Below are 12110 nucleotides of genomic sequence, written 5' to 3' on the forward strand. Positions count from 1 at the left end.
GCATGGCAACTTGTACTCTTGGGGGAATTCTGCATCACTGCGCAGTGCAGAATTTATGTTCCCCACAAAATTTTTTCCCCTGCAGAATTTGTGATCTCCCACTGTCAGTCCCATGCATGGCCAGGCTTGAGCTGTCAGCCCCACACATGGCAGCCCGAACCCGACAGCCCCAGTTGCGCAGCAGAATTTTAAAATATTTAATTTTTTTGACACAGAATTCCCCCAGGAGGAAACTTGCTATTTCTTCCTGCTGGAGTGTTGGTGCCAAGGATTACAAAGTGGCTTTTAGCATCACAAGTTAGCTGCATGCGTGCTGTTGTTCATATAGGCTCAAGGGCATGCAGGGTGCTTTACAGGAGTACTGTTTACTAAGCGCTGATAAGAATTCTGTCCAAGTCCCTAATCCTGCAGGCAGGCAGAAATTTGCACACACACGTAGTCCTCTGAATTCAATGCTAGAGAGTTTAAAATGTGCTTGCAAAGTCAGAGCACCAACAGACAGAGATGGAATGCAGGTGAAGTCTGAGATAAGAGTTCATGGAGTTAGATATTCATGTTTCCCAATAAGTCCTGTTGGTTCTAGTTTTAAGACAGAAAACTTTGGTTTTTCAACAAGTGTTACAGCAAAGGCATGGATGTTGTGAGCAGAGGCTGAGGTGATTAGTAAGGGAATAATGGTTGAAAAGAGGGAAGATTTTTAGCAAGGCCTTGAACAAAAGCAAAGATTTCTGGTATTTTAATTAATGAGGGAACTCAATGCCTAGGTAGCAGCATGGAAAGTGAGACATTAAAATCATGGGTCTTTATTATCCAGTAGAACTGGTCATTTTATTTGTTTAAGCAAAACTGAAATTCTGTATTTTGATGTAAAAATCGGAAACTGAACACTTGTTTGTTGGTTAAAAATTATGTTGCTTCTGCGGGGGGGGGGGGGGAGCTTACAAAAAGTGTGGGTTTCTGGTTTTCCGTTGATACCAGAAAATTTGGGGGGAGGGGAGTTCTGAAGTTTCCTGAAGAAGTGAAAACCTGATCTATTAAACTGATTATAAAAAGCAGTCGTGGCTTGGTCACCCCCTGATAACTCTACCCCCATCTCCTTCCCAAAGTATCGCTTCCTCCCATTCTTTAATCTATGCACGGTAATATAAAATGCAAGTATCATTTGGTGTGATATCAAAATTGATAAAAGTGCACATTTCACAGCAGTGGATTTCATGGAGGTTCTGGTACGTCTCCCCATTTTGAGGGTAATGGTTTTGTTTGTTTAAAATTTTTGTTGTTTTGTTTCAGGGTGTTTTTGTTGTTGAATAGGGTTTATTGACTAGACGGGGCAGGGATCAGTGTTGCAGGTGTCATTCAGTGGTGGTAAAACTGTTTCGAAGAGGAAGATTTTGCAGAGTTTCCTAGAGATGGTCAGACCCTGAATTCACCTGATCTTCTCCTAGAAGTTTATTCTACTGCTGGCTCCATGGGGCTAATCCTCCATCCTTTTAACTGTAACCCTTATGGGGTACGTCAGGCTATAATTAAGGCTTCGAATCTTTCACGGAGGTCACAGATTCCGTGACTTTCCAGGACCTCCGTGATTTCTGCAGCTGCAGTGGCTAGTGCAGCTGACCCCAGGACTGCCCCAGACAACTGGTCCTGGGCGCTGCCCCGGAGCAGCGGTCCAGGAGCAGCAGCAGTGCCCCAGGCCACCCCCACCCGGGGCAGCAGCGGCAGTCCTCCAGGAGCAGCCGCAGAGGCAGGACCCCTGGCCACCCCCCACCTCCAGGAGCAGCAGCAGCATCTGCGGGAGCACCGCCCCACCACCATCAGTAGGTAAGAGTTAGTTAGGAGTATTTTTCATAAAACTCATGGACAGATCACTGGCCCTGACTTTTTGGTTATTGACTGTGACCTGTCCGTGACTTTTACTAAAAATACCTGTGACTAAATCGTAGCCTTAGCTATAATGCAGAGGAATCACACGCAGCTTTGCTTTCTTCTATCTCTGAACAAGGAGCTTTGTTAGAATAAGGAGCACAGAGGAGAGACAAGGTGGGTGAGGTAATACATTTTATTGAACCAACTTCTGTAACCCTCAGCAAGTTTGCAGATGACACTAAACTGGGAGGAGTGGTAGATACGCTGGAGGGGAGGGATAGGATACAGAAGGCCCTAGACAAATTAGAGGATTGGGCCAAAAGAAATCTGATGAGGTTCAACAAGGACAAGTGCAGAGCCCTGCACTTCGGACGGAAGAATCCCATGCACCGCTACAGACTAGGGACCGAATGGCTAGGCAGCAGTTCTGCAGAAAAGGACCTAGGGGTGACAGTGGACGAGAAGCTGGATATGAGTCAGCAGTGTGCCCTTGTTACCAAGAAGGCCAATGGCATTTTGGGATGTATACGTAGGGGCACTGCCAGCAGATCGAGGGACGTGATCGTTCCCCTCTATTCGACATTGGTGAGGCCTCATCTGGAGTACTGTGTCCACTTTTGGGCCCCAGACTACAAGAAGGATGTGGAAAAATTGGAAAGCGTCCAGCGGAGGGCAACAAAAATGATTAGGGGACTGGAGCACATGACTTATGAGGAGAGGCTGAGGGAACTGGGATTGTTTAGTCTGCGGAAGAGAAGAATGGGGGGGGATTTGATAGCTGCTTTCAACTACCTGAAAGGGGGTTCCAAAGAGGATGGATCTAGACTGTTCTCAGTGGTAGCAGATGACAGAACGAGGAGTAATGGTCTCAAGTTGCAGTGGGGGAGGTTTAGGTTGGATATTAGGAAAAACTTTTTCATTAGGAGGGTGGTGAAACACTGGAATGCGTTACATAGGGAGGTGGTGGAATCTCCTTCCTTGGAAGTTTTTAAGGTCAGGCTTGACAAAGCCCTGGCTGGGATGATTTAGTTGGGGATTGGTCCTGCTTTGAGCAGGGGGTTGGACTAGATGACCTCCTGAGGTCCCTTCCAACCCTGATATTCTATGATAAGGGTTACAGTTCAGAGGATGGGGATTAGCTAACCGCCAATAAAAAGTGCTCACTCATGAAATCTGTATCCCCCTTTTTGTCCTATGGCTACAGGGGTATTAACTGGGCACTTCACCTTGAATGATCCCGTAGAATATGTGCTTCTGCTAAACTACCTGTTCAACCTTGTATGTGGCTGTGACACTGAGTGCCTTTTCCAGACCCTTTCCCAGAGGAAGAGCTCTGTGTAGCTCGACAGCTTGTCTCTCTCTCCAACAGAAGTTGGTCCAATAAAAGCTATGACCTCACCCACCTCGTCTCTCTAACGTCCTGGGACCAACATGGCTACAACACTGCATACAATGGGGGACACAGTGTTAGCCACAAGGTTAGCCTTCCTCTGTTTCACTTCTAGAGCTTCTGCCTAGAATCTTGCCACATCCTCCCTGGCTTCCTGCTACAGCTTTTATGCATATCCTTGTAGTGCATGCAGAATTTTTGCTTTCCATTGCAGTATTCTCACTAGGGGCTTGTAGGCGTTGAAGGCATGCAGCGTGTAACAGAGGGGCTCCCATTATTTCCATGAGCAAGTGCTTTGAAACAAGGAAAAAAGCAATTTCCTCTTAATCTTAAAAAGAAAATCAGCCCAAGAATCTGCATTTGCTCTTTGTGTGTGGGCAACGTAACCACCTCATCAGCCTCAAACATGAGAGCAGCAAATCTATATCCTCCAGTTAAGTCCCATTAGAAATCTTTCTAATAGGCAGCAGTGTTTGTTGCAGAAGATCTGGCATCTCTCTCTTTGCTTTAATGAGACACTGGCCCGTGCAGCATGCCATGCAGCAGCTGTGAGCAATGGGATATTAGACTGACAAGGTGTCAGTAGGATTTGAGGACCACAATCCCAGTTCAAATGGACCTTCTGGTGGCTAAAAAGCCAATATAAAGGCTCAGACTTGTGCAATTGGCATAATAAAAATGCAACTCACAAAGCAGCTAAAAATAAAAGCAACAGATCATAGAATCATAGAATCATAGAATATCAGGGTTGGAAGGGACCCCAGAAGGTCATCTAGTCCAACCCCCTGCTCAAAGCAGGACCAATTCCCAGTTAAATCATCCCAGCCAGGGCTTTGTCAAGCCTGACCTTAAAAACCTCTAAGGAAGGAGATTCTACCACCTCCCTAGGTAACGCATTCCAGTGTTTCACCACCCTCTTAGTGAAAAAGTTTTTCCTAATATCCAATCTAAACCTCCCCCACTGCAACTTGAGACCATTACTCCTCGTTCTGTCATCTGCTACCATTGAGAACAGTCTAGAGCCATCCTCTTTGGAACCCCCTTTCAGGTAGTTGAAAGCAGCTATCAAATCCCCCCTCATTCTTCTCTTCTGCAGGCTAAACAATCCCAGCTCCCTCAGCCTCTCCTCATAACTCATGTGTTCCAGTCCCCTAATCATTTTTGTTGCCCTTCGCTGGACTCTCTCCAATTTATCCACATCCTTCTTGAAGTGTGGGGCCCAAAACTGGACACAGTACTCCAGATGAGGCCTCACCAATGTCGAATAGAGGGGAACGATCACGTCCCTCGATCTGCTCGCTATGCCCCTACTTATACATCCCAAAATGCCATTGGCCTTCTTGGCAACAAGGGCACACTGCTGACTCATATCCAGCTTCTCGTCCACTGTCACCCCTAGGTCCTTTTCCGCAGAACTGCTGCCTAGCCATTCGGTCCCTAGTCTGTAGCTGTGCATTGGGTTCTTCCGTCCTAAGTGCAGGACCCTGCACTTATCCTTATTGAACCTCATCAGATTCCTTTTGGCCCAATCTTCCAATTGGTCTAGGTCCTTCTGTATCCTATCCCTCCCCTCCAGCGTATCTACCACTCCTCCCAGTTTAGTATCATCTGCAAATTTGCTGAGAGTGCAATCCACACCATCCTCCAGATCATTTATGAAGATATTGAATAAAACCGGCCCCAGGACCGACCCTTGGGGCACTCCACTTGATACCGGCTGCCAACTAGACATGGAGCCATTGATCACTACCCGTTGAGCCCGACAATCTAGCCAGCTTTCTACCCACCTTATAGTGCATTCATCCAGCCCATACTTCCTTAACTTGGTGACAAGAATACTATGGGAGACCGTGTCAAAAGCTTTGCTAAAGTCAAGAAACAATACATCCACTGCTTTCCCTTCATCCACAGAACCAGTAATCTCATCATAAAAGGTGATTAGATTAGTCAGGCATGACCTTCCCTTGGTGAATCCATGCTGGCTGTTCCTGATCACTTTCCTCTCATGCAAGTGCTTCAGGATTGATTCTTTGAGGACCTGCTCCATGATTTTTCCAGGAACTGAGGTGAGGCTGACTGGCCTGTAGTTCCCAGGATCTTCCTTCTTCCCTTTTTTAAAGATTGGCACTACATTAGCCTTTTTCCAGTCATCCGGGACTTCCCCGGTTCGCCACGAGTTTTCAAAGATAATGGCCAGTGGCTCTGCAATCACAGCCGCCAATTCCTTCAGCACTCTCGGATGCAACTCGTCCGGCCCCATGGACTTGTGCATGTCCAGCTTTTCTAAATAGTCCCTAACCGCCTCTATCTCCACAGAGGGCTGGCCATCTCTTCCGCATTTTGTGATGCCCAGCGCAGCAGTCTGAGAGCTGACCTTGTTAGTGAAAACAGAGGCAAAAAAAGCATTGAGTACATTAGCTTTTTCCACATCCTCTGTCACTAGGTTTCCACGATATGCATCTGAAGAAGTGAGCTGTAGCTCACGAAAGCTTATGCTCTAATAAATTGGTTAGTCTCTAAGGTGCCACAAGTCCTCCTTTTCTAGGTTGCCTCCCTCATTCAGTAAGGGGCCCACACATTCCTTGGCTTTCTTCTTGTTGCCAACATACCTGAAGAAACCCTTCTTGTTACTCTTGACATCTCTGGCTAGCTGCAGCTCCAGGTGCGATTTGGCCCTCCTGATAACATTCCTACATGCCCGAGCAATATTTTTATACTCTTCCCTGGTCATATGTCCAACCTTCCACTTCTTGTAAGCTTCTTTTTTATGTTTAAGATCCGCTAGGATTTCACCATTAAGCCAAGTTGGTCGCCTGCCATATTTACTATTCTTTCGACTCATCGGGATGGTTTGTCCCTGTAACCTCAACAGGGATTCCTTGAAATACAGCCAGCTCTCCTGGACTCCTTTCCCCTTCAAGTTAGTCCCCCAGGGGATCCTGGCCATCCGTTCCCTGAGGGAGTCGAAGTCTGCTTTCCTGAAGTCCAGGGTCCGTATCCTGCTGCTTACCTTTGTTCCCTGCGTCAGGATCCTGAACTCAACCAACTCATGGTCACTGCCTCCCAGATTCCCATCCACTTTTGCTTCCCCCACTAATTCTACCCGGTTTGTGAGCAGCAGGTCAAGAAAAGCACCCCCCCTAGTTGGCTCCTCTAGCACTTGCGCCAGGAAATTGTCCCCTACGCTTTCCAAAAACTTCCTGGATTGTCTATGCACCGCTGTATTGCTCTCCCAGCAGATATCAGGAAAATTAAAGTCACCCATGAGAATCAGGGCATGCGATCTAGTAGCTTCCGTGAGCTGCCGGAAGAAAGCCTCATCCACCTCATCCCCCTGGTCCGGTGGTCTATAGCAGACTCCCACCACTACATCACTCTTGTTGCACACACTTCTAAACTTAATCCAGAGACACTCAGGTTTTTCTGCAGTTTCGTACCGGAGCTCTGAGCAGTCATACTGCTCCCTTACATACAGTGCTACTCCCCCACCTTTTCTGCCCTGCCTGTCCTTCCTGAACAGTTTATAACCATCCATGACAGTACTCCAGTCATACGAGTTATCCCACCAAGTCTCTGTTATTCCGATCACGTCATAGTTCCTTGACATCACCAGGACCTCCAGTTCTCCCTGCTTGTTTCCAAGGCTTTGTGCATTTGTATATAAGCACTTGAGATAACCTGTTGATTGCCCCTCATTGCCAGTATGAGGCAGGAGCCCTCCCCTCACAGACATTGCTGCCTGTGCTTCCTCCCGGTATCCCGCTTTCCCACTTACCTCAGGGCTTTGGTCTCCTTCCCCCGGTGAACCTAGTTTAAAGCCCTCCTCACTAGGTTAGCCAGCCTGCTGGCAAAGATGCTCTTCCCTCTCTTCGTAAGATGGAGCCCGTCTCTACCCAGCACTCCTCCTTCATGGAACACCATCCCATGGTCAAAGAAACCAAAGCCTTCTCTCCGACACCATCTGCGTAGCCATTCGTTGACTTCCACGATTCGACGCTCCCTACCTAGGCCTTTTCCTTCCTTTCCTCTTCCTTCCATCAGACCAGGTTGCCCCTTGGCTGGGAAACAGAACCCTTTACTCTAAACCATTCATATTAAGGCAGTACTGTACCTAGGAATCTTAATCAAGGAGCAGGGCTCCAGAGTGCTACGTATTGTACAGATATGTGATGGACAGCAGTCTGCGCCCCAAAGAACTCAAGCTGCATTAGAGAGAATGCAAGAGGTGGGTGAGAGGGAATCGGCTAATGCTTCAGTTAGCACTGTTTGTTAGCTGACAGTCCAGCCACCCTGTGCAGTTTGAGTGGTTTTCCAAGTGAGGCTGTTCTCATGCTACCGTTGTTAATTGAGTGAAGACAACTTGAGTTAACTGTGTGGCGAAGACTTAGGGCTTGGCTACACTTGCGAGTTACAGCGCATTAAAGCAGCCCAGGGCGCTCTAACTCACGACGCGTCCACGCTGGCAAGGCACAAAGAGCGCTCTGACTCCATGGCTAGAGCGCTGCTGGTCTCCACCTCGGCGAGTGGAATAATGTTTTGTGCGCCCCCGCTGGAGCGCCGCGGCACCAGTGTGGACGCCCTGGTCTGTTAATGCGCTCTGATTGGACTCCAGAAGTGTCCCACAATGCCTGTTCTAGCCACTCCGGTCATCACTTTGAACTCTACTGCCCTGCCTTCAGGTGACCAACCGTCAGACCAGCCCTTTAAATTCTCTGGGAATTTTGAAAATCCCTTTCTTGTTTGCTCAGCCAGGCGTGGAGTGTTCTCAGCGAATCTTTCCAGGTGACCATGCCTCCACGTGCCAGGCGATCCCCAGTATGGAGCAATGGCAAGGTGCTGGACCCCATTAGTGTTTGGGGGGAGGAAGCTGTCCAGTCCCAGCTGCGCTCCAGCCGTAGGAATTGCAATACCTTCGGGCAGATATCAAGGGACATGATGGAAAGGGGCCATGATCGGGACGCACAGCAGTGCAGGATTAAAATGAAGGAGCTGCGGAATGTGTACCGCAAAGCCCATGAGGCAAACAGCCGCTCCAGTGCTGCCCCTGCGACCTGCCGTTTCTACAAAGAGCTGGACGCGATACTTGGGGCCGAACCCACCTCCACTCCGAGTACCACCATGGACACTTCAGAGCCCAGTTCAACAAGGCAGGAGGAGGAGCAAAGTGGGAGCGAGGGTGCTCTGGAGGAGGAATACACCCCGGCATCCCTAGATGCATGCAGCCAGGAGCTGTCCTCAAGCTAGGAGGAAGGTGGCCAGTCACGGCGGCCAGTGTTTGGGGAAGGACAAACATCAGAGGAGGTTCCCAGTAAGCGGTTTTTATTTTGGGAAGGAAGTTATTTGGTGCGGGCTCTTGGGGTGAGGAGAGTTAGGGCTGCATGCATGCCTAGATGCGGAATAGGGCGTTGATGTGCTCTCTCACATCGCAATTTTCAGCCTCAGTGATCTCTTCAAAGGTCTCAGTGAGAACTCGGGCAATGCGCTTGTGCAGGTTTCTTGGGAGAACCACTGTGGTCCTTGCCCCAGTAAGGCTAACTTGTCCGCACCACTGTGCTGTGAGGGGCGGGGGGACCACTGCTGCACACAGGCAAGCTGCATATGGGCCAGGGCAGAAGCCGCAGTGCAGTACAAGACCCTCCCTTGCTTCCCAGGTCACCCTCAGCAGTGAGATATCTTCCAGGATGAACTCCTGTGGAAAATGTGGGGGCAGTGTTCAGTTTAGGGGCCCCCTGCCGCTGTTGGCTCTCCCCAAGGCATAGAACCCCAACCATGAAAGAATCAGTCCCCCTTGACCCTGTGCTTACTCACCATTTTGGGGCTCCCATGGGTTATGTGCGCTTGCTTTGGGACGGGCAAATTATGCTACTGTGTAGATTGTGCTTGCCCTTAAGTACGGGGGAATCATTGCTCTGTCTGGATGGAACAATGCTGCCTCTGCTAAGTGTTGCATTTTGCCTTTACAGATGAAACCTTGAGGTTTCAGTCGTCCATGTCCTCACCAGCTGAGAGGCTGCAAAGAATCAGGAAGAGGCCACGCAGAAGCAAAGAGGACACGCTGCGTGAAGTCATGCAGCATTCAAGTAATGAAATTCAAAAAGAGCAGGAGTGGCGGGAGAGTGAAAGGAGGGTCCGCCAGTAGAATACGGATCGCTGGCACCAAAGCACGGAGCGGCTGCTAAGCATCATGGAGCGCCAAGCGGACTCGATCCAGGCGCTCGTCGCCATGCAGGCAGAGCACTGCCTCACCCGCCCGCCCCTGCAGCCCTTGTCCCAAAACTCTTTCCCTTGTGCCCCCATGTCACCTCCAACCCACTTTCCCCAACATCCGGGTTCTTATCGCCACCAGCTGCCTCCAACACCTGTAGCTTCACCACCCAGCCCTGAAAACTACAACCCTTATCCACTGCACTCAACCCCCATCACCAGGCAGTATAGCCCTTCTGAAGTTCAGCACTCATTGCACAGCACTCCATACGCAAATCTGTGATTGTACCGTTCCCCACCCCACCCCCTTGCCCTTTCCTGTTTCCCAAGCAGTTGTTTCTTTTCATTAAATGGATTTTTTTGCTTTGAAAACTTCTTTATTATTGCATAATGTAAAAGATACCTTAGCCCAGGAAAGCAACAGGCACTGCAAGTCAGCGTAGCAAACACAGATTTCTACTAACATTGGAACCACTGCACTTCACTCTCGTGCAGGGCGCCAGACATTACTGGTGGCTTTCAGCCTCAAATTGCTCCCTCAAGGCATCCCTAATCCTTGCAGCCCCACGCTGGGCCCCTCTAATAGCCCTGCTCTTTGGCTGTTCAAATTCAGCCTCCAGGTGTTGAATCTCCGATTTCCATGCCTGAGTGAATCTTTCACCCTTCTCTTCACAAATGTTATGGAGGGTACAGCACACGGATATAACCGCGGAGATGCTGTTATCAGCCAGGTCCAGCTTCCCATACAGAGAGCACCAGCAGCCCTTTAAACAACCAAAAGCATACTCCACAGTCATTCTGCACCGGCTCAGCCTGTTGTTGAACTGCTCCTTGCTGCTGTCAAGGCTCCCTGTGTAGGGTTTCATGAGCCACGGCATTAAAGGGTAAGCGGGGTCTCCCAGGATCACAATGGGCATTTCGACTTCTCCTACGGTGATCTTCTGGTCTGGGGAAAAAAGTCCCGGCTTGCAGCTTCCTGAACAGGCCAGTGTTCCGAAAGATGCATGCGTCAGGCACCTTTCCAGGCCAGCCTGTGTTAATGTCCATGAAATGCCCACGGTGATCCACAAGCGCCTGGAGAACCATCGAGAAATACCCCTTCCGATTAACGTACTTGGAGGCTAGGTGGGCTGGTGCCAGAATTGGAATATGCGTCCCATCTATCGCCCCTCCGCAGTTAGGGAAACCCATTGGTGCAAAGCCATCCACAATGTCATGCACGTTACCTGGAGTCACGGTTCTTCTGAGCAGGATGTGATTAATGGCCCTGCAAAGTTGCATCAACATGATTCCAACGGTTGACTTCCCCACTCCAAACTGGTGAGCGACTGATCGGTAGCTGTCTGGAGTTGCCAGCTTCCAGATTGCAATAGCCACCTGCTTCTCCACCGGCAGGGCAGCTCGCAATCTCGTGTCCTTGTGCCGCAGGGTGGGGGGCGAGCTCCTCACAGTCCCATGAAAGTGGCTTTTCTCATCCGAAAGTTCTGCAGCCACTGCTCGTCATCCCAGACTTGCATGACAATGTGATCCCACCACTCAGTGCTTGTTTCCCGAGCCCAAAAGTGCCGATTCACGGCGGGAGCATGTCCGTGAATGCCACAAGCAATCTCGTGTCCTGTGCGTTACTCACGTCGATATCATCGTCTGAGTCCTCACTGTCACTTTGGATCTTAAGGAATAACTCAACTGCCAAACATGACGTGCTGGCGAGACTCGTCAGCATACTCCTCAGCAGTTGGGGCCCCATTCCTGCAGACCGAAAGGGAAGACAGAGCGCACGGTACAAAAAATGTTGAAAGATGGTGCCAATTGTGAACGGAAGCAGAGGGATTGCTGGGATGCGAACTGATGCATCACGGGGCGTTGGGACAGGACCCAGAATGCCTTGCACCCCCTGCCCCCTTCCCACAAGCCACAGCGCCACAATGGGAAGAGGTGCTCTGTGGGATACCTGCCCATAATGCACCGCCGCAAATGTGGACACGCCAGTGTGCTTGCAGCTGTCAGTGTGGACAGACTGCAGCGCTTTTCCTACTGCGCTCTCTGAAGGTGGGTTTAACTCAAAGCGCTCGACATCTGCAAGTGTAGCCATGCCCTTAGACATAGATAAAATTAAGTTTGGTTGCTTGGAGATCATCACCTGGCTACTCTTCTATGGCTGTTAATTAGCACTGCCCAATAAAGGTGTGTAAGCTTTTCAGTTTGGCCTCTAGTTTTAGGCAAGCTAATGCCTTAATCCAGACCTTTAAAACTAGAAAGGCCTAGTGCCGTGTTTCTCTGATTAACGTCTTCCCTTCAACACACATGCAGTCTGGCTACCGCTAAACAAAAATCAGAATTTTTGTTTTACAGGAAATTCTGGTGTTTCAACATTTGTTTTAATCCCAAACTAGATGGAATCATTGAATGAAAGAAATTGGTATTTCAATGGAAAGTTCTGAATCAAAAATATTTGGTAATGTTTTGACAATTTTTGGTAAAAAGAAACGTTGGTAATGTTTTTGGTAAATGTTTTGACAGTCCCGAATCGAAAGATTGTTTTGGTCTGCTAAACTGAATGGAAATGTGGTGAGTCAGTTTGACATGAAAACTGCATTTGCCTTTGGCAGTGTTCCCAAACTTTTTACCTCACGCCCCCCAGGACTGGGAA

The 12110-nt window shown here is 49.1% G+C and overlaps 1 protein-coding gene across 19 annotated transcripts in view; it reads left to right on the forward strand.

The window, feature by feature from the left end:
- The window catches only part of LOC140911084 (myogenesis-regulating glycosidase-like), a 40264-nt gene that overhangs the window by 20076 nt on the left and 8078 nt on the right, over positions 1–12110 (forward strand). For 5 of the 19 annotated variants that reach the window (XM_073343369.1, XM_073343374.1, XM_073343377.1 and 2 more), the window contains one exon: positions 9220–11509. The exons of 12 other annotated variants lie outside the window; for them this stretch is intronic. The gene's annotated coding sequence lies outside the window, so the exon portion shown is untranslated. Of the gene's footprint in view, positions 1–2940; positions 3345–8004; positions 8565–9219; positions 11510–12110 lie in introns of those variants that run through there. 2 more of the 19 variants (XM_073343372.1, XM_073343378.1) reach the window with 2 other exon arrangements.

The sequence above is a fragment of the Lepidochelys kempii genome, chromosome 5 (assembly GCF_965140265.1).
Source record: "Lepidochelys kempii isolate rLepKem1 chromosome 5, rLepKem1.hap2, whole genome shotgun sequence".
NCBI classification, from domain to species: domain Eukaryota; kingdom Metazoa; phylum Chordata; order Testudines; family Cheloniidae; genus Lepidochelys; species Lepidochelys kempii.